This window comes from Stegodyphus dumicola, chromosome X1 (assembly GCF_044657685.1).
Source record: "Stegodyphus dumicola isolate Sdum_Otavi_A_Nest chromosome X1, ASM4465768v1".
Taxonomy (NCBI): domain Eukaryota; kingdom Metazoa; phylum Arthropoda; class Arachnida; order Araneae; family Eresidae; genus Stegodyphus; species Stegodyphus dumicola.
Genome location: NC_140780.1, coordinates 9276889 through 9299316, shown reverse-complemented (window position 1 = coordinate 9299316; position 22428 = coordinate 9276889). Strand labels below are relative to the sequence as shown.

General features: G+C 36.7%; 1 protein-coding gene across 1 annotated transcript in view; it reads right to left on the bottom strand.

The window, feature by feature from the left end:
• The window catches only part of LOC118191430 (uncharacterized), a 355798-nt gene that overhangs the window by 252346 nt on the left and 81024 nt on the right, over positions 1-22428 (bottom strand). The window lies entirely within an intron of this gene.

Below are 22428 nucleotides of genomic sequence, written 5' to 3'. Positions count from 1 at the left end.
AATTCTCTTCGAACCTGTTACTTCAATATCCATTGCACTGACATTTGAGACCGCCTGCTTGGCCAGGCTGTCGGCCCTCTCATTACCAATAAAGCCTATATGGGCTTTAATCCAATGTAGCTTAATATTTAAATATGAACTTAAAGTTTCTAAATGATTCTTGATTTCGACAATTAATGGATTGAAATTGTCTGGGCGGGAGAGCGCATGAAGAAGTGGCAGGCAGTCAGTGTAAATATTTGCAAACGTGGGTATAAACAAGGTATTTTTAATCCATAATAAGGCTTGTTTGAACGCTTCACTTTCTGCCTGGAAAACTGAATTATATATATTCAACTTAAACATTCTATAATCCACCTCAGTTCCATAGTAAAAAAACAACAATTGCAGCTCCTACGCTCCCTCCGACCCCAGAACCATCTGTATAAATATCAAACACATCAACAGTTGGATTACTTTTATGAAAAACAAAACCAAATCTATTGGAAGGATGTATTAAATGAATACTAAGTTTTTCAAAAACATTCCTTGTAATTAAATAATCTTCGTACATTTTCAATTCCATTCGTCCAATTTTAAATACAAATTTCTCATAATAAATATCGTATAAAATTGAGAGAGAAGGCAGCCCAGCCAACACAAGGACGGCTTCGGTAGGCACCGTTCTAAAACATTGGGTTAAAGCTAAACACCAAGCTCTCTGAATACTGTCTAACTTCATCCGTAATCTAACCAATTCCCCTGCTCTGGACCCCCAGGCTCTAATTACATTTAAATAAATCTTCTTCAGAATGGAGGATTTCAAGGCTAAAATCTCAGCTGAAAAGGTTCTTCTATAATTTAATAAAATCAGATCAGTTCGTCTTTGTACCAACTTACAATGTTCTATAAAATTTAATTTGCTATCAATCATAACGCCAAGATATTTCATATTATCTACAAATTTGATTCTTTTGCCTTGATATTTCAAATTTGGTGGTCTAGTCTTTTTACCTCCTCTGGAAAAAGCAATGCACAGCGACACACTAATATACTTTACACTGATATACCTTGACACTAATACGTAAGTACCATGTACACAAAAATACACGTGGATAAGATTATACGTCTATTCAATTATACTAGTGTAACATACACGTGGATACAATACACTGATAATACGTTAATACAATACATGTAAATAAGATTAAACAGTTATTCAATTATACTACTGTTACATACATGTGAATACAATACATTGAAATATGCAGGCACATACGCATATTAAAACACTAAATACTACGTGCATTCGACATATTATGAAGTGCACATTAATGTGAGTATTTAGCACATGACTACTACAGGGGTTAAGCCTGTATGTGCTTAAATCTTAAAACTTGACAACATGATATTAGAAATTTACACTTTGCCTGGTAGAGATGTACATAAGAAACAGGCGGACATAAATTGTAAAAGGATTCTACACTGCACTATACACTTGTCTATTCATTATTCTCTTGGTGCGTGCTTGATGGGTACAGCGCATGCTGAGGTACGTTGTAAATGCGTTTGTGGCACGTTGAGCATACATGCTAGCAAGGTATTCACTTTCACACGTATGTAACGTTGGGAAGACAGACGCCATGTAAGGGTGTAACTAATCCGCAATTACGTTCAGCAGCAGGTTTCATGGTCTCTTCTAACACAACTAAGAGCGCCAGAGCCGCCAACGAGATCGTCTCAGCATAATACCGTCACCACCAGCCTGTGTAAGGCCTACTATGCAGGGAGGGAGCAAATGTCCGCCTAGAAGACGGGGCGTGTCCTGACACTGCCATCGACGTGATAAATGACAAATTCATAATTCATCCGACCAGGTAACTGTCTGCCACTTATCCAGGTTCCAGTCTCGATGTTCCTCGGCCCACTGTAGGCGTAGTTGACTATGATGCTTGGACAGACACACACGGGTGAGACATCTGCTACGCAGTCGCATATCAACAGTGCCCCGAGAACTGTTTGTTCCCAAAACACTTACCTTGCATGGGATTTATCAATTGAGCCACTGCCTGGCTACGAGTTTGCTATACCAAGCGGGCAGGCTCCAACGTCCTTTTTCTTCGATGGCACGTGAAAATCCAAAACCTTGGCGTCTACTATTGGTTTCACCGTCATTATCGAATTTGCATAAACACTAACAACGGTAGATCATGCTTAACCTACCAGCCGTGTAGTTTCGGGGATATTCGTTCAGAGTCTTCTGGCCATTGCAATCTGCCCTCTATCAAATTCTCATCACTTGCAAAAGTGCTAGAATGATTCCTTACTTTTTCCAAAGTAGCAATTAAATACCATTCCCACTTAATCGCATGCCCTCCCTGTCACCCAGACGAGTTCATTGAAATACAAGTTTGTAAACATTCATATTTACTTAATTAAACAATGTTGCATATGTTATCAGCATAAAATTTCTCATGTCAGAAAAGCAAAACAGTTGATAATTTTATGCAGATGTTTACGCCGTAAGTATGAGCCTTTTACTAAATGTAACTTATGACAAAACCTCAGTAAGCGACTTATCGCTTATCGGTACGTCTTAAAAGTAGTATAGGGATTTGAGAAGGGTGCAAAAGACTCTTTATTTTTAAACTAAATAAGATGAACCGAAGGCACACCAAGCGCTTGCAAATCAGCCAGCATTGATGGCAAGAACTCAAAATAGAAATTTAACGTAAATCTGAACCTAAAGGCTACGCAGAGCAAATTAATCGCAATTTTGGCTCTTAAAACTTCACCGATGTGAAATACTATCGGCAATTATAATGCAAACCATCATCCTCAGCTGCCAACCAAAGTGCATTTGCACTTTGGCAGCTGAGGGTGATGTTTCGTGCGATTTTTACAAAACTTTGCATTCTAACATAATTTGAGTCGCAGAATCAAAATATGCAAAAAAGTAGCATATTATTTAAGAAAAAGTTTGATTTTGTGTCAAAATCAATAATTACTGTATATAAATCTTATATATATCGTAAGTCGCGCTTTCGAGACATGGAAAAAAAAGAGCTAAATTTCGACAATCGATCCAGGAGAACGGGAATTTTTTTTTTTTTTTTTTTTTTTTTTTTTTTGTGTGTGTGTGTGTAAGGTATACAATTCCTACTTTATTTCTTTAAAAGAATTTTAAATGTGATAAAAATAAGAGTTATGGTAATAATAATAAAAAAGGTCTTTTACATCTTCGAAAAACGTTGTTTTTAACATATTACGCGAGGAATTATCCAGATTTTTATGAAACAAGTAATTCTTCCACCATTTCCTTCAAGTAAGCTGCTACCGGAAGATCCGATTGCAAATTACCTACTAGTGGAGAGTCTGATCTTCAATAGGAGGTTGACATCAAGGAGTTGATTAGTATCATTGTCTGTGAAAGGCAATCATCCGAAAGGATTACGAGTAGGAAATCATATCACTCTATCATCTGCGGAATGACGAAGAATCTCTAAAAATGACTTATAGAAATCCGCTCTGTCCAATAACCATCATTGGATACCAGGACTTCAAAGATCAATGGCTTTCATTCTTCTCTTATGAATAAGCTCTAAGATTAACAGCAAAATTAAAGACGCGGTTGGTTATGTGGATTAACTTTCAAAAAAATTTGACGCAGAAGTGTCAAAAAATAATAAGAAATGACCAAAGCTTAAAAACTAGTTATCCTATATCTAACATTTATTTCTATGCCCGATTTGCCCGATTTTATTCCGACATTGTATTTTAAACTGAAGTTTCAGCTGAACGCAAATCGAGCGTGTCAGGGGGGATCGTGAACATTTGTTTGCATTAGCGATTATCTGTTTATAATCAATTTATAATATCTAGCACAGCGGTCGTTTGCTTCGATAGCCGGGCTTTCTAGTGTATTCATAATCAAGTAAGCTGTCACAATAACCTTTTTCATAACATAAGAAGGTTTCATGACATAAGAATAAGAAATATCAAATTTCAAAGCTACTCTATAGTGTTATCAGCATGTCTGGACTTGATCTTAAATTTTTAAACCTCCTTCCTTAATCTAAAATATGGCATATTATTTAAACTATTTTCGTTAAAGCTTGTAATCGATTTAAAATTTTGCAAAATTCTAAAAAAAATTATTAATAATACACACTGTTCTATTATAGTATGTTGGTGTTTTTCTTAGATGACGAAAGAAAGATTGTGCAGTTCTACTAAAGAGAAAATGTCTGTTCATATTTTTGTATTAATACAAATTTGTTTTATGATATCATTGTTAAATGAAAGCTTCAAATTACTTCGCTAATATGAAATATAAATTGATTATCATGTTAAGCCCTATCTTGTGTGAAAAGCAAAAATTTAAATAAAAATGCTAGCAAAATAGTTTTGAGAGTCTAATTTCATTTCAGCTGTTAAGCATGTTTAGGGTTATGATTATAAAAAAATATGACAGAAATAAATACAGATTGTTTCAAAAGTATTCACCCCATTTCAAATGCGTATATTATGAAAACTATTGGACTCAAAAACTTAAGATTAATTTATTTATCATTTATTTAAAGAAAAATTCAAAATCAAAATAAGAATTGCAGAACTACCTCCATATCCGCAGGTCATACATTCCAAAACTTACGTGGAACGCGGATAATAACGAACCCAATATAGAACACTTATTTATATAAAATACATAACTAAAGTCAAATATAACTGATACATTATGCATTAAAATTAAAAACATATAATTAAGTACATTGCCTTAGGTACTTTTCGGAAGTAGGAGAAGTGAACAACGCCTTCGCTGGGAATCGAACCACGGACCTCTGGAATAAGCTCCCAGCATGCAGACCACTACACCACGAAGGCAGGCTAAGAAGGCGGGAAAAATACCTTACATACTCCCCCCTTTTTTAAAGGGCGACTTGTGTTTTAGGGGATCCAATCGCCAAATCCTGGTTGTAAAGAATCATCATTCACACACTTTTAGTTCGGGCGCCGCTGTGGAGACATTAAGTATTTTTTGGAAGCAAGAGAAGTAAAAAATGAACAACGCATTCGCCGGGAATGGAACGACGGACCTCTGGAATACGCACCCAGCCGGCAGACCACTACACCACGAACGCACGCTAATTTAACCTGAACCACAAAATTCGAGAGTGAAATCCTTTGAGGCCTGAATTAATTAAGAAATTTATCGCAAGAAAACCGAGATAACAATGTACTAATGAAGAAGGGGGACTTACAGAAAACAGCATGGAGAACTTTGTAAAGACAACTAATTATTATTCACGTTATAAATGAGGAAGGATACGAAAATACACGTGAACGAAACTCGATTGCTTGGACTCAACCCCGAAAGAACTACCAGTTCTCCTTGGTCTCTGTTGGTAGGCTCGAAAACAAGGTTAACTGTTTGAAATAAGCTGGTTTGGTTTGGTTTATTTAATTATGGCAAAGCACACGAGGGCTATCTGCCTAAGGGGAGGGATGCCTTCGTGGAGGACTTTCTAAGGGAAACTGGCTCGTATACACGTTACACATGGGGAAAACCACGAAAACGCCCATGCAGCCAGCCCGTTCGCGTGAAATAAGCTGGAGGTGCAAATAGTACTGGAAGTGTTTGAGAGTTGTATTTCACTTTGTTACACAACGTTGCCACTTGACACAACGTAAAGGCTTTGTTGTTTGTTACACAACGTAAAGGCATTTAAGACATTTTATGAGTCAAAAAAGGGGCTTCGTCCCTGAAGGTTTATTGTTTTAGTTTTGCGATTTTGCGTTGAATCATTATAAATGTCCGTTTCACTTTTCAAACTGTTGCCAACAAATGTTAGAGTCCTGCATTATATTTTACGAAATTAAATAATGAAAAATCTGCATAAATGTATGTATATTTCTCGCATTGTGATAAAACAACGGTACATAGAGCCATCGAATCTTGAATGACGTAATCCTACTGCGAATATCCAAATTTGAAATTTGGAATTTGTTTTATTACCGATTTGATATTTTGTAAAACTTTAAAGAATTTTTGATTAACAAACTCAAGGATTTCAAAGCGAGCAATGGCAATGTTGTACAGAAAAAACATTTTTATGTCCAGCGCGCAAGACTCTGTATCGGAAATTCCAAAGATAGGCTCAATTGAAAACTATTTTGCGATATTGCTCTTGACCTGAATTTTATGGTTTAAGTGCGAAGAACGTGATATTTAATAAATAATAGTAACAGACAAAATTTAAAAAAAAACGCCAACGCCTCCTTGGACGTAATTTAAAATCTGAAACCTTTCAGATCTTTTTTATTCTTGTTTTTTGTTTTGTTTGTTTTAATTCCGTATATTGAAACCACAGATACTGAATTAGAAGATCCGGGGTCATGGCTGTATCCATCAGTTTCTGATTTAAACGAGTATAAAATATTTTTCTTATTTCTTACATCCTGGATTTGAAATGGCATTTTATATGGATTAATCTGAATATAAAATGAAATGAAAATTAATATTCTATTTATTTACCATAGTATTTTTGTTCTAGTTTAATTTAATTATTTGAATTTTTCATAGTTCATTTTGTAAAGTCATTATTTTTTTATTATATATATATGCGGGAGACGGGAAAAATGAGCAATGTCCTCGCCGGGACTCGAGCCTGGACATGTCGAATACGCGCCGAGTGTGCTAACCGTTACACCTGGAAGGAGGGAGAAAATACCTTAAAAGTTACGAGGTGGTCTGAATGTGTTTTATATCCCGTCTGTTCGTTAGCCAGTGTTGGTTATAAGCCGACACAGTGAGTCTGTTCTGTTCTCTTCTGTTTCCCGCAGTCACACTACATATTAAAATTTACCTTAGACATTTTATCCCATTTCATTACACATTTCAGAGTATTTGCGAAAGCAAAATATGAATAGAAACCCTAATTTCGTTTCAAATATATTTCTACTTCAGTTATCTGAAGAAACATTTGAGGAAAAATTTTTATAGTAGCATAAACAAGTTGATATCTTCTGCTCTCAGCTAAAAAGAAGTCTCAAAACTGCTCTTTTGAAATAAAGCGAAAAATCATTCGCTTATTTTGTCACGGAACAAATCAGAACTGTATTTGTGTAAATGACACTCTATAGAAAAGAATCGCTCAGTATCTGAAACAGGATTTGTTTTGACAAAGGAGAAAGAAAGATACTTCATTCGGATGGAAGCCCTGAAAAAGATATTTCTTTTAGAGTGAATTCGAGCTTCGGCGATGGATAACAACTTATTTCTCAACAAAAGCAAAAGCAGGTTCTTCTGGTATTCGAAATCACAATGTTGCTATGAAACCTTTTTCAAGTTAAAACTGCATGAAACAAAAATGCAGTTATCACTAATAACATTTATCATGGAAAATTGTTTCAAAGACTCTCATTACATATTGTTTTTTTGGACTCGGCCCTCTTAAAAAGAAAAGAAAAGAAAATTTTATTATATTTTTAAGCATCTCTGCTTATTTATGATTTTGATGCTAAAATTCTGTAACAAAATCTTTTACTCTGGCCTGTATGGTGTCAGATTTTCGTACGTTTCGCATTACAGTTTTTTATGGGTTGGATTGTTTGTATTTATATGGTTTGTAATTTGTATTAGGCTTGATCAATGGAAAAAGAAATTATTTAAAAAAGTTTTAGTGACCAAAGACAAGTATATGCATATTAAGGTTTCAACTGCAAATTCTAAAGGAACGAGTTTCGGATTACGTAAGCATAAGATTAGAAGCTTTCAAGCTAATTTTTGTAAAAAAAAAAAGATATGTCGTAATTTTGTTGTCGCGAAATTGTAGTTTTTTCCCATCGGATGAAAGAATTTATTCGTATAATTTTGATGACTTGTGTCAAGAAGATTTTTGAGCGTTTACCAGAGCGTTAATTTGAAAGATCTTGAACAAAGATAGCGACAATTTGCATTTTGAAATTTTCTCCATATAGAATCGGAGTTTTAAATATCTTATAATTTTAATAAAATGTTTCATTTGACAAAAAGTGTAGAAGATTGATAACATATCTTATTTAATTCCATGCAAAATCATTAGGTTATTTTGAAGCAGGAAATGTGAAATGCCCTTGCCGCAAAGAAATACCTTGTAATAATATACATATATTACACAACGAAGTCATGCTAGAAAAAATACCTTATAATATACATATATTTATATACTTCTGGTGCTGCCTATTGTAACTAAATAGGGAGGTGCACAACTACAATGTTATAACAATCCTACATACAAAATTTCAACGCTACTCGTTTTTGAGTTATGCGAGATATGTACTTACGTACAAATGTCAAACGTCATGACGTATGTGCAAACGTCAAGAAAACATCTCTTCTGAATTCCTTTTACAATACGTTTTGGGAAAAAGAGTCCTTTATTCTGACCGTGTGTACAGATATCGAGCAAAAAGTCGTTCAAACAGATTTGAAATCTGTCTAAAATAGATAATTTATCAGGCTTCCTTTACTTACTCGATTACAATGCTTCCTTTACCTCGCACAAGCAAGTAAAAATATCAGCTATATCTTCTCATTCCTAACACAAGAACAATGAAAAATTAATTTTGATCGTATATTTATTACAAAGAATTTGAGGTAAATGTTCCCCTGAAAGGAGTGATATTGAAATATTTATATTCTTTCATTTTTAATTGGATAGCAGTAAAATGTTAGCGATATCAAGCTGGAAGAATAATTGTAAAGTATGAATTGTTACTCTATCCTTTGTATTTTAATGATTACTCTGATATACACATAATTTGGGTTCCACTGCAACAGATGAAAAAGTTACTATTTATTTTATTTTAATGAGTTAAGCGTTTGAAATCTTTATAATTTATTACTCTCTTGAATATTTTGCTTAAGCATTCATGGACCGATGAAAACATATTAAACTGAGGAACGGTATGTTTATTCTGGAGAAATGATAAGGTAAAAATGTGCCTGGGAAATGCGTTTCGTAAGGAAAGAAATTATTTCTACTGACTTAAGTTTCGTTCTTTTAATGTTTGCTTTGATTTTGACCGCAAGGAGAATGTATGTCTTCTGAAACTACTAAATCGCAATTGATTTATTTCTGTAACTGTATTTGAAATCTGGTTTAATGGGAACTTAGAAATTATTCTTCGCTTGCATTGACATTAACTTTAAATAATTTCTTGTGCATTATCAACATGATTTCCACGTTTCTGACGAAGATTACTTTTAGTAATTTGTTGACTTGGAATATACTGAAATTAATTCTAGTAGGGAAAATAGGCGAAAATTTGTTTGTTCTTGGCGTAAGATTAATATTTGCCAGAGAAACACTACTTCTTGAAAGCAGTAAATTAATTTGTAATTAGCCCGAAACTCGTTTCGAATGCAGTCTAACTAATTTGACGAATAGCTATTAACACATAGGAGCTGAGTCAAGTGATTTGAACTAAGATATAAAAGTGATGATAAATAGGAACTAGCTGATACCCACCCGCTTTGCAGGTCACACTGAGGTACTGTGTATTGGGATGCGTCCTCATTATTTAACGTGGTGGGATACCTAGTAGGCCTACACCACGAAACATTGCCAACATAAACTATATATATATTTAACTGTTATCATAAGTTTCATGAAAATAAATGTTATTGTCTTTGTTATCAAATTTTTTAATCAATTATAATTATTTGTCCTTGATTTTTTATGCATGGCAATTTTTATAAATAACAATAATATTTTTTATTTTCATCACAATAATTTATTTCTCTTAATAATAACATTTATTTTCATGAACCTTATGATAACAGTTAAATATAAATGCTGTTATGAACATCATCATTTAAATGTTGTTTATGTTCAATGGATAGATGCAAGCTATATACCAATTTAATAATTTTAAAGGAAAATGCATTCATTGGCAACATTGTATTTCATATCTAGTTTTGGCAACAATAAAAAAAATTCTGAACTATGATTTGAAAACCAAATGTATGAGAAACTTCTAATGCATAACAAAAATCCATTTTAAACAGGATTTACGTAAAATCCGTTTTTAGTGCGCGTCTACATCGTGGAATGAGTAACTATGCAAAATTTCAAATCAATCGGATATATAGTTTCGGAGATCTCGTGATGAGTCAGTGGTATTCGCTTATATATATATATATAGAGAGAGAGAGAGAGATTTAATTAACATATAAAGATTTTACTCTACTTGAGAGGTACAGATTGAAGTAAAGCCAATACCACTGCATCCATATAAACATTTTAAGAATCGCCATGCCCTGGTAACAGTGAGAGACAGTAACTTTCTTTGTTAAAATAGTGTTGCGTACGTACGGGTTTCGTAATATATTGAATACATACAGGTCTGATGATAAGTTGATAAAATCTCTTTTATAAAGAGAAAGACTTCAGAGTTCTGCATCTTACAACAGAGTACAATCAGTAGTTACACTTCAATATAAACACAATGCAATGCAAAGCGCATCTAAAAGACGAAGCTTTCACGGATATCTCAATACTCCGAAGTCGATCTGAACTACCAAACTCAAAACAACAACTACAGCTGAGGAACCGATATTCTCCGGTTTTATATTGTTTTTATCCGGCCGCCGAGATATTTTTTGGTCTTTCTGTTTCTCGAAATTGCTGGAAGTCATGTGAGTGCCGGATACGGTTACAGCCAATATATAGTGATCAATTACATTTATACAATTGCAATACCTATTACGGTGATACAGGGACCGGATCAAAATGTCGCCAAATCTGGCAACTTTTTGCGATTACTCGCCAAATTTGTCGACAAAAATTAGTTGCTTATACCGTTGCCAACTTGGCGATATCTCGCCAAATTAGCAAGATAGCCATTTACTCAATGTTAAATAGATTTTCGCCTGTATACAGAAAAATACAACCATTTCACATATAGTTTCACCAAAAATTATCTATTATGTTGAAAATTCGTAACAATATTAAAACTCTGAAAATGTTAAGCTGAAAATTTCTAAATACATTCAAACTGCAGTATACATTTAAGCTTCTTTCACCCACCGGCGCTTAAAAGAACATCATTCAGGCAATATTTTTTAAAATTTTCTTTCGGATAGTCATTCTTAGGAAAACAATTTTATGTTTTTTTTTTTTTTTTTTTTTTTTTTTTTTTTTTTTTTTTCCGTCGTACCTTCATCCCCACTTTTTTATATGTTCTAAACAAAAGCTATGCGAGACAGAGTTCTGGAACTATGAGATATTCTAAACAAAAGCTATAAGTGATTGGTGTGGTGTATTTAATTATGGCAAAGCACACTAGGGCTATCTGCCTAAAGGGAGGGATGCCTTCGTGGAGGACTTTCTAAGGGAAACTGGCTCGTATACACGTTACACATGGGGAAAACCACGAAAACACCCATGCAGCCAGCCGGTTCGCGGGATTCGAACCTCGGACCGAACTACCAGTGTTCAGCGATTTTACCGCTCGGCCGCTGGTGGGCCTATAAGTGATTGAGTTCTAGGAGAAGGAGGGTACAATAAACATATCTTAGGACACCATATGGTGTACATGACTATTAGAAAAAGACATAAATGGTTTTTCTGATTCTATTCAAGTTCTTCGACTAAGCTGAGATACAGATCTGTATTCAGAGCTGAAATTATGATAGAAATTTTAAAAGTTTTCGTATTCGGAGAAAGAGGAACTAAGCTTGCGGTTTTACAGTTTATTCCTCTTTTCAGGTATGAAACATTTCGATCCTCATCGGCGTGTTTGGTTTGAGTATAAGCGCAGTCTAAATTCTCTTCTTTGAACTGGAGTTTTACATTATTTAATTGCTTTGCAAGACATAAGATACTTTTTAAAATGTTAATAATCTTTGTGTTGCAATCATACATATTTCAGCGGAAAAGATTACGTTTCCTCTAGACAATAGAGAAGACACGTAGGCGACGAAATTATCTTCCATTTCGTATTTTCTAGAAGTACTAAGCTTTCACACATTCTCAGCCAAATCGATATCTGCCAGATATTTCGTTTATCCAAATTTATACTTTATAAAAGGAAAAATAAAAACTCTACAATCTCAGCCTAGCTTCTTATTATTTCTCATTCTTTAATTTACAGGGATTGATGAACTCAAGTTACACTAATCTCCGAAGATAACAAAGCAACGGTAATTAAAATAAAAGTACTTGAAATGGATTAAAAGGCACAATTCCTTGAAGTGGAGAACTAACTTTACGGTAGAACTTAATCTTGAGTGGGAAAAAACTAAAGAAGAAAAAGAATTCTGAAATGTTTCAGATTTTAACGGTCGCCCAAAAGAGTTTGTTAAGGTTTTTTACTCTCTCGCGGAGTTCGCGGTTTACCAGTCTGGCTGTTACACCCATTCCTATTGACCCATTTCTTTTGTTTTTTTAGCTTTATCATTAAGCATCATTTTTTCGCCATAAACAATTCAAAAGCCAAATCACAAAATATTTAAAAATAGCATATCTTTAGAATTTTTCATAGAAAATCTCGCGCGCTGGAAATAAACATGTTTCCTTTTCTACAGTGTTGTTACTGCTCGTATTGAAATTTTGGAGTTCGTTAATCAAAAATTCCTTACAGTTTTAAAAATTTTGAAATAGATAATAAAAAATTCGAAATTCAGGTTTCCAGGTGCCCATGTTCGTGAAGATTATGCTATTCAAAATTTGACATTCCTAGATACCGTTATTTTTTCGCAGTGCGAGAAACAGACATTAAAGCAGATTCTTAATTATTTAATTTCTTTAAATATAATACAGGGCGATAATATTTGGTGGCAACAATGTGAAAAGTGATACGCCGTTTATAGTGATTCAAAACAAAATGCCGTTCCCAGGCGAATATTCCATTCGTGACTAACGTCCCTTTTGGGCTAAAAAATATTAAGAAGTAAAAACTTCTTTTATAACAAATAGTAATATTCTTAAGAATATTACAATATTATATACATTAATTAAAATCAACGTTCTTAATACTACTCTTGAATGATATTCCTTAAATATTCTTTCATGAACACTCCAGCAATTAATCATTATTCTTATGAAAGCTTATAAGGTAGTTTCTCCCTTTTTCCAACATGTCTTCGTGGTGTAACGGTAGCACACTCGCAGCGTATTCGAGAGGTCCAGGTTCGAAGTCCTTGCAAGGAAATTGCTCCTTTTTCATGTATTCCTGCTTAAAAAAAAAACTAATGACACTACAGTGGCGCCTGAACTAAGAAGGTGGTAGACAGTAATTCGTCACCACCAAGATTTGTCGAATGGGTACCTTAACCCTAGTCGCCCTTTAAAGGGGGTATATAAGGTATTTTCTCCCTCCTTCCCAGAATGCCTTCGTGATTTAACGATAGCATATTTGGCGTGTATTCGAGAGTTCCAGGTTCGAGTCCTGGCGAGTTACGTGTATTCCTGCTTAAAAAATATCCCTAATGTTTCTACAAGCTATAAATAACAATTCATATTCACAAAATACAAACACCTTTACTATTCTGATTACTACACATAATCTTCCTCTTTTTGCTAGCAGTAGTCGAAGAGATATAGTTTCTAATGTTGTAAGGATCCTAAGTTTTACTAACGTTTATTTTATTTTAAATCTTTATTATCACTTCTTATTTTCTACTTCCGGCCAGAATTAAAAGTTTTAACTTATTTATGCAAATTTGTCTTGCTAACGCCAAGTACTTAAGTTGTGGCTTTTTGCCAAGCAAGAGAGAGGAAGGAGTTATTAGAAGCAGGCCGCTTGCCATAGTAGTTTTACTCGGTTGCTGGTTGCCTTCAAGGCCAGAGGTTTAATCCTCTTGACAATTTTAAACGTATCGTAGTGTTAGCAGCTTTTTGTTAATATACGGCCAATCTTGGAGTTAGGCACTTGTTTATTAATCCAAAGTTAGTTTAGTTAGATTTTTTAGTTAATATTTTTTATATTCTTACGTTCAGACCACAAGTGGTTGGTCTCTGTATTCCGAAGTTCCGGAAATCATTGTAAAGAGAGAAAAATAATGGGTTTCGTATACCCTTCCTGTGTGTATTGTCTACTTCCCAAATTTATTGAACATAGCTTTAGTAAGCTCCCTGTTCCGAGTCAGGACAGTTAATGTTTCCAAAGCAAGTAAGGAGGAACACAGAACCTGATAATGTCTATAAAAATATTTTATGAAATGTTTTATCTTTCGTGAGTAATATTCCAAAGAGTATAACAACATTAAAGTTCTAAATATAAAACCTTAAATTACAGAAACACCAGATTCTGGGACTAAAAAAACGTTTTTGAAAAATAATGAAGATGCAAATCTTCGAATTCTTAATCCCCTAGTTATTGAAAATAATCTTAAAATTACGTAACTTGCTATTATGTGTGAAGCTATTTTTGTTGAAATATGATACTTGAAATTTTTCGTGATTACAATGCTCCCTTTACTTCGTACAAGGAAGTTACAAGTAGTTTATTAATCTTTGTGGTGGCATTCACTGGTATGCCACTTGATTTATTCCATCAAAATCATAAAAATTTAGGCATGAATAAATTTTATATATTGAAGCTCATTAAAAGTTCGCTGTTATTTATTCTGATTACCTAGTTTAACTATCTGAATAATTTGAGGTGGAGCAAAGTTAACGAGAAAAGGAAATGAGAGTTAAAAAACTGCACAAGGAAACTTTAACATCTAATAGAAGCTAGCGGAGAAATATAAAAAAATGCATGAGTTAATATTTTTTTAGTAACAACTACTGTTCTAGCTATTTTATCTCTTAAACTAAATAATTCATTTCGCGGAAAGTCATATCTAGAAATCTTAAAAAGTTTTTCCTTTTTATTTAGGAAATGACATAACTTGAAATTTTTTCAGAAATTCAATTTAAACTCTAAAAAAGTAACGCTAACTTTTAACAGAAATCATTTCTCCCAAAACAACTGCAATTTGCTAAAATAACAAATATCCGAACGGAGAAAGCATTAAATAACAGAAAATTTTGTGTCTCGAACTACTCACAGTCAAAAAGAATGACAAACCATAAATTTATGAGCTTATTGAATGATAGAGTATGAAAGCCGGTTTACTGTACTTCTATTTTATTGGGAAGAATGTATGTGGAGAACAAGATGTTTGATTTATGGGTGGAGGAAAGATGCGAACTTCGATATTTATTGTTTGTGAATTGATATGAAAGCCGCACTCTCCTAAATACTTCACATACGATTTGTCACTTTCGTAAGTACGTCAGACGGTCTTGACAACGTAAAAACACTAAGCAGAAAAGGAAATGAGGAGGTTTTGTTTGTAAATTAATACTTAAATATAAAAGAGTAGGTAGTTTGTTTTCGACTGGAAATACAGACGCTGAGAGCAAAATTTGGGAAACTGCGAGAATGATATTTTCATATGACTTTCATAATAAATAAATAAAGATTCTGTTCAAAACTGATGCTAAATATTTATTCCTTTAGACTAAACGGGATAAAGCTACGTTTCACATTGCATAACAAAGTGCTACTATGAAGTATGTGATATTACGTTTTAACCCTTATTCAGAAATCATAGGCCATTTTTTCCAGTTTGGCTGATGTTAGAGGATTCATGTTGTTTTTTCAAAGACTTCCCATTTTTTTTTGAGTCACGTTATGTCATTTGCCTAGGCAGTTTGATAGTTCTGAAAGCTGCTGACACATTATGCAACCTTAAAACCGTTAACATAAGTTGTTGTTACCAGCGCTCACTTGTCTGACTTATAGTCAGCTTACGCCTACGATATTCCTCGTGGCAAGGAAGGCAAATTTACGCCTATGGTTGGCAACAGCCCCGAGCATCTTAAAGGTGGCAGTGCGATTTATCTCAGTTCCGCCCCACCCAATTTTGATGGACAACACCTCGGGGGACGGTTTCGAGGGTCTCTCACCCCTTTCCCCCTACCACCAGCTTCACTAGAGGCTTTCGGTTCGCTGCATATAAATATGCCGCAAAGACACTATACATTCACAAACCTCCATATCTTGTTCGGGGTTCGAGCCTGAGCTCTTCGGCACGGCAATCAGTGACGCTAACCATTATACCTGTTAGGTGGCCCGTTAACGTATTGTTTAATTTATTTCAACATATCATTTATTAGTTAACTAAAGCTTTTAAATGCAAGCTCTATAATTTTGCTTTAGTCTTTTATCATGCTTAGAATTATAATGTTCCTCGATACTTTGTCTACGTAGAGCGTAAAGAAACCTGATGAATAGTAAAGTCACTTATCGCTGACTTCGCGTCTATAATAACCAAGTTCCGAAAAGGGTTAAAATATCCTTTTATTCAGTCAAAGATATAATATAGATGGCCCCTTCTCGGGCTTACAGGAAAGCCTGCAGTTGTCATTTGACTCAAGAAAAGTGATAAGTGACGGAGGACGTGGGCACTGTTCCTTTACCTTAATGGTTAATCAGTGTAGCACCACGTCCGCCATTATCCAGAGCCGCCGATGGGTTCGCTGCGATCCAACTGCCGGGGTCCCAGTGTTTGTTGATATCTGAGAAAAATATAAGTACATGGCCATACAGGGGCTTCTGTAACATGCTACTTTTACAATACGTTACGATACTAATGATTCAATTATAATACATTTAAAAACTAATTTATACAATTCATACATTACCAATTATACATTACAATACTAATTATGCAATTTAAATACATTACAATACTAATTATGCAGTACACATATAGACTTTACAATGTATGTTACGATGAATAATAGAAACATTACCAATTATACAATTATTAAACATTACAATACTGTTGCGTGCGTACGGGTTCGTTATGAAATGAATGCACAAGTCCGATGAAAAATGAACAAAAATTTATTATTATCACAACAAAAATGCTTAAATTTTCTCAAATTATCATGCAAAATTACAATATCTCACAGTAGTTATCTTTTAACTACTCAAATATCCAATAGAACTTAATTCAAAACAGCTAAAGAACGCTAATCCGCGAATTCGCTACAATCAACAAGAGCAGTTTTCTAAGCAACAACAAACTAAGCAACTGCTGCAAACTGAGATGTTTTCCTCCTTTTATAAGATTTTAAAATCACGCGCTAGAATTTTCCAGTACTTTCTCGAAATCAAAAAGAGATATTTATTTAATTAATGCACGCGCTCTTGTATTTTCAATTTTCCTGCTTAGCTTTCTTTTAATATTCGTCACGCGCTGCGCTGCGCGAGAAATAAAACCATTTAATTTATAATTGAACTAACATTAGCTTTTTAAATACCAAATTCGTAACACTACCCCCTTCCCAAGGACTGCACGTCCCGGGCAGTACAATCCCTGGACAGGAAGCTAAACTTACAACTGTGGCATACATGCATTAATAAGCATTACATTACAATAATGAACAACATGAACAATAAATGCAATAAATAAAACAAATCAAATGCTATCAAATACAAATCAAATACTAAATTCAAATCAAATACTAAATACAAATCAAATCAAATACACATTTAAAAACAAAAAGGACCATGGTCTTATACTATTTACAATTATTTACATTACGTACTATGGCCATAGTAATGAGCTAACCTGTCGTAAGAGTTCGAAGACTCACGGATCCGAACCACGACGTCATTCGTGTTCAGCACTGTATATGGACCATCCGAAGGTGACTGTAATTTACGACTCAGTCCTTTTCGTTGAATCCGGTTCCACAACCACACCTTGTCTCCTTTGTTGGATCTATGTCTAGTAGCTCTTGTGTGGTATCTGGTCTTCATTTTCTCCGTCGCCAAGTTGACTCGCTTTCGTGCAGAACGGTGCATCCCCTCAAACCGGGCCTGGGCATCTTGGATGTGCTCCTCAGGCGTTGAAGGCGCATCCGTAGGGCGACTGAACAGGCGGTCACAAGGCAGACGAAGGTCTCGACCGAAGAGCTTCTGGGATGGAGAATAGCTGGTAGTCTTGCGTTTCTTTTCGACCCTGGTATGATTTCGGCAGCTTCCCGAGCTCGATCTTTCGGACAAGGCGTCGACATTTCCAGGCGAGGATCCCTTTTGAGGATGGATAGTCATGCCATCAGTTGCTGAAAGCAGCTTATTGTTTTTGAAATCTAAGGAAAAATTGTATTTCCTTAAAAAGTCCAATCCGAGTATGCATGGATCTGTAATATCCGCCACATATGCCGTGTGATGGTAGGCGGCACTTCCAAACGTGATGTTTACGTTTAACTTCCCAGTTATGTCGATATTGTCACCAGACGCAGTCTGAAGGGTAACACAGGATGGCGTCCAAATAAGTTTATCTTTAAACTGTTCAGCTAAATCTTTCCTAATGATGGTAACATTAGCTCCTGTGTCAATGATCATATTGCAAGGAACTCCATCGATATTCACATTGATGGACAGTCCGTTATTGTTGCCACTCACTATAGAGATCTTAAGAGCTTTAAAACAGGGTTTTTCATTATCTGGCAACCTCCGTTCCTTGATATGGTCATTAATTTGTTTCCTGCGTCGTTGCTCAGAAATTGTCTCAATTTTCGTACCCTGGGGTGTTCTGCAATTCTTTCGTACGTGGCCTTCATCTCCACAGTTCCAGCACTTTGGTTTCTTGTTAGTCCTTTTCCTTCCCGTGGCATTTAATTGTCTGTTTAAATCGTATGCCTTATTTTCCGTGCTCTGAGGAGTTCTGCAGTTCCTTCGTAGGTGGCCTTCAACACCGCAATTCGAGCACTTTAGGGTCGGTTTCGTTTCACCACTATTCCGTCTTAAAGCATTCACTGGTCTTGTCAACTCATCCGTTTTATTATCCGTGCCCTGGGGTGTTCTGCAATGCCGTCGTAGGTGACCTTCAGAACCACATTTCCAACATCTTGCAGCCACTTTGTTCTCACTGCTGCTCCGTATCAAAGCATCGACTTGTCTGGATTGCCAGTTTGTGTAAAATTCCATATGGAATTTTACACAAACTGGCAACGCAGAAGATCTTCCAACCAGCGCAAGTACCAGTTCAAACAACAGCACCACATACTATGGACGTAGCGGCCTCCACCGCCAAGGAACTTTTAAATGCTATCTTTCCCACAGATGATACACAAGCAGATACTTCAGAACAGAGGCAAATTAGAGAAGATACAAGCTCGCCATGCACACCGAACGATATACAGTTTTCTGCACAGGAGATACGTAATATATTCCGGTATCTGCCACTAAAAAAGGCCCCGGGTCCAGACGGACTCGATTACGCAATTATCAAAGTTGCATATCAGGCACGACCATCCTACTTCCATAAATACTACAACCAGCTTCTGCATTATAAAATATTCCTCACAGCTTTCAAAAAAGGCAATGTGGTATTATTTTTAAAAAAGGATAAAGACCCCCTAGTATCGAGTTCCTTTAGGCCAATTTGCCTTCTGTCGGCGATGGGAAAGATTTACGAGAAGCTCATCGTCAACAGGCTAAAATTTCATCTACATCAATACCAAAGCATTAGCCCAAGACAATTTGGCTTCAAACAAGGCAGTTCTACCATTCATGCCCTGCAGCGAATCCATGAAGTCATAATTCAGAACAAATCGCAGGGCTACCAGACGGCTTTTATATCGATAGATTTGCAAAGTGCGTTCGATACCCTCTGGTGGCCTGCCATCAGGCAGGCGCTCAGAGAGGCAAGATGCCCAAGAAATATCTTTCAAGTTCTGGACAACTATCTGGCAGACCGGCAACTGATGATCTCTAACAACAGTAGTACTGTTTCAATAACACAAGTGAGAGGATGTCCACAGGGGTCCTGTGCAGGGCCTCTGCTATGGAACCTCACCTTTAATAAAGTCTTAGAGGCAAGGTGGCCACAACATACTGTGTTAGTTGCATACGCGGACGACGCGGCATTACTGGTCAGAGGCCGCACACGCGCTGAGCTTGAAGCCCATGGCAGTGAGTCATGCACTATCTTTGCCAACCTCTGCGAAGAGCTAAAACTCAAAATATCCACCACAAAGTCCACTGCTATCATCTTTCCAAGAAAGGGTACAAATCCAACACGTAGCCCATGTATCAAACTACAAGGCCGGAATATTAAAGTCGTAAAAACTTTAAGATACCTTGGGGTAATATGGGACCCAGGTCTGACTTGGCTTCCGCATATCCAGGCACAAAAGATTAAAACATCTGCAATTGCCAGGAGATCACGACAATTCCAAGGCCGGAACTGGGGACGGAATCCCCACATTCAAAAGGTACTTTATAAAACTGTAGCTGAGAAGGTGGCACTCTATGCGGCAGCTATATGGGCACAACCCATGACCGCACGCAAGGTTAAGCAACTCCTATCACTACAGCGCCCATTCGCCATAGGCTTGTGCAGAGCCTACCGCACCACTGCAACTTATGCAGCACTCACCTTGGCAGGCATCATACCACTTCATATCCAAGCGGAGCTAGAGGCCACATATACTAAAATAATACATCTACAGAAAGACGCAACCTTTGCAGGCACTTTACATAGCCCTGCAAATTACGAACATCCATGTACTCCTCTCCACACGCACCCAGCACACAAGGGACTTGGCATTCACACTGTCCTCAAACCGTCACGAAGTCAACCAGAAGGAAACCCTAATATGCACGCGTTCTACACAGATGGCTCGAAAACTGCTGAGGGTTTAGGTAGTGCCTTTATATACTACAGGCAAGGCCATGCTGCACACCATTGGAAAGGGCACCTCAATCCAAATAATAGCATTTTTCAAGCACAAGTAGTTGCCATAACAGCTGCCATTGAATACGTGGCGCTCAACAACATCACACATGTGCAGCTTTATACAGACAGTATGTCGACACTGCTTGCTCTTGACAAACATAGTCACGCCTCCCCGCTGATCATACGACTGCAGCATATCCTAAAAGATAATCGGCACGCACATGTTGACCTAGTATGGATTAAAGCCCATGCAGGTAACATGGGTAATGAGACAGCGGATGAACTCGCTAAAGAGGCTGCTTCGAACCAAAATGCCAGACCGATATCAGTATCAGCACCACCATCTTTCCTCAAAAGTCAACTGCGAAATGACGCTATCCAGTGGTGGCAAAGAGAATGGGATCAGGGCGACACGGGAAGGAGAGCGCATAGCTTCTTGCCAAAAGTAACCACGGAGCGCCTTATGGCAATTGCTCCCCTTACCAACTTCATTACTGGTCATGGTCCCTTCCCGGATTACTTCTACCGCCGCACCATCTCAACCACGGATCGCTGTGTTTGCGGGGGTGAGGGGTCACCGGACCATTATATCTTTCAGTGCCCACTCACGGAACAGTTCCACTTCCCGATGCCAGCCAATATCTCAGCATTTCACAAGTTCCTAGCCAAAAACAGAGCGGCCATAAATAAAATCTGCAAAATAATAACCACCATTGCAGCATATGGCCAGGACCTCTGTCAACCAGAGTAATATGGCTTACATGCATTACTTGCACTGACATATGCACTCTAATGCTCTACCATCTAATCTCTGACTGCATAGGGAGCAGAAGAAAATTGAACACCATTTTTAGGTGTTTAATTTTCTTCTTTTGTTATAACCTATTAAGTGTTTTTTTTTTTAAACCGTGCCTGTATGTTAATTCAAATGTACTTCAAATGCCAGATGTCAAACAGTTGCCCCTGTATGGCCATGTATCCACACTTATAACTATTAAATAAACTCCAGGGGAGGACGCGGGACATATGCCTGTTAACCTCTGTTAAACTTCAGGCGTCCCCGTCCTCCGTCACCTGTCACCTGTCTGGATAAATCATCTAAACGAGCCATCAATTGGTCCCCTGGGTCGTGGACTCGCACAGCTCTGACTGGGTAGCGATCTCTAAGAGTTGCATGCTGGGCTGCCTCCAATTTCACGGCGTACAACAGAGCACTTTTTACATCCTTTACATCTGCCATTCGTAGAGCCTTCTGTATTTCGGGATCCCGGATGCCATCGATGAAATATTGCAGGGACAGGATTTCCCTTGTTTCTGTCGGGCACTCCGAAAAGGCGTGATGTGACAGCCTTTCAACATCCGTGACGAGCTCCTGAAATGATTCGGTGGGCTTCTGTTGACGGGATTTTAATTGAAGCTTGCTGTAGTCTTTTAAACATTTCTCGCCATAGCGCAGCTCCAATGCGCCGGATAAAGCTTCGAAGTCAAGTCTTTTGTTTTCGGGAAGAGTCTGAAGGATATCCGCTGCGTCGGCTCTTAGAGAAGCGGCGAGATGACAGGCCTTAGCTTGGGAATCCCATCCATTCGCATCCGCCACGATAGAAAATTGTGTCTTATACACCTGCCAGGAGGTTTTCCCATCATATGTGGATAGCTTCAGAGGTGGACGAGCAGGCATTGGTAAGAATTTAAAATCATCACTCCTGCTCCCTGCC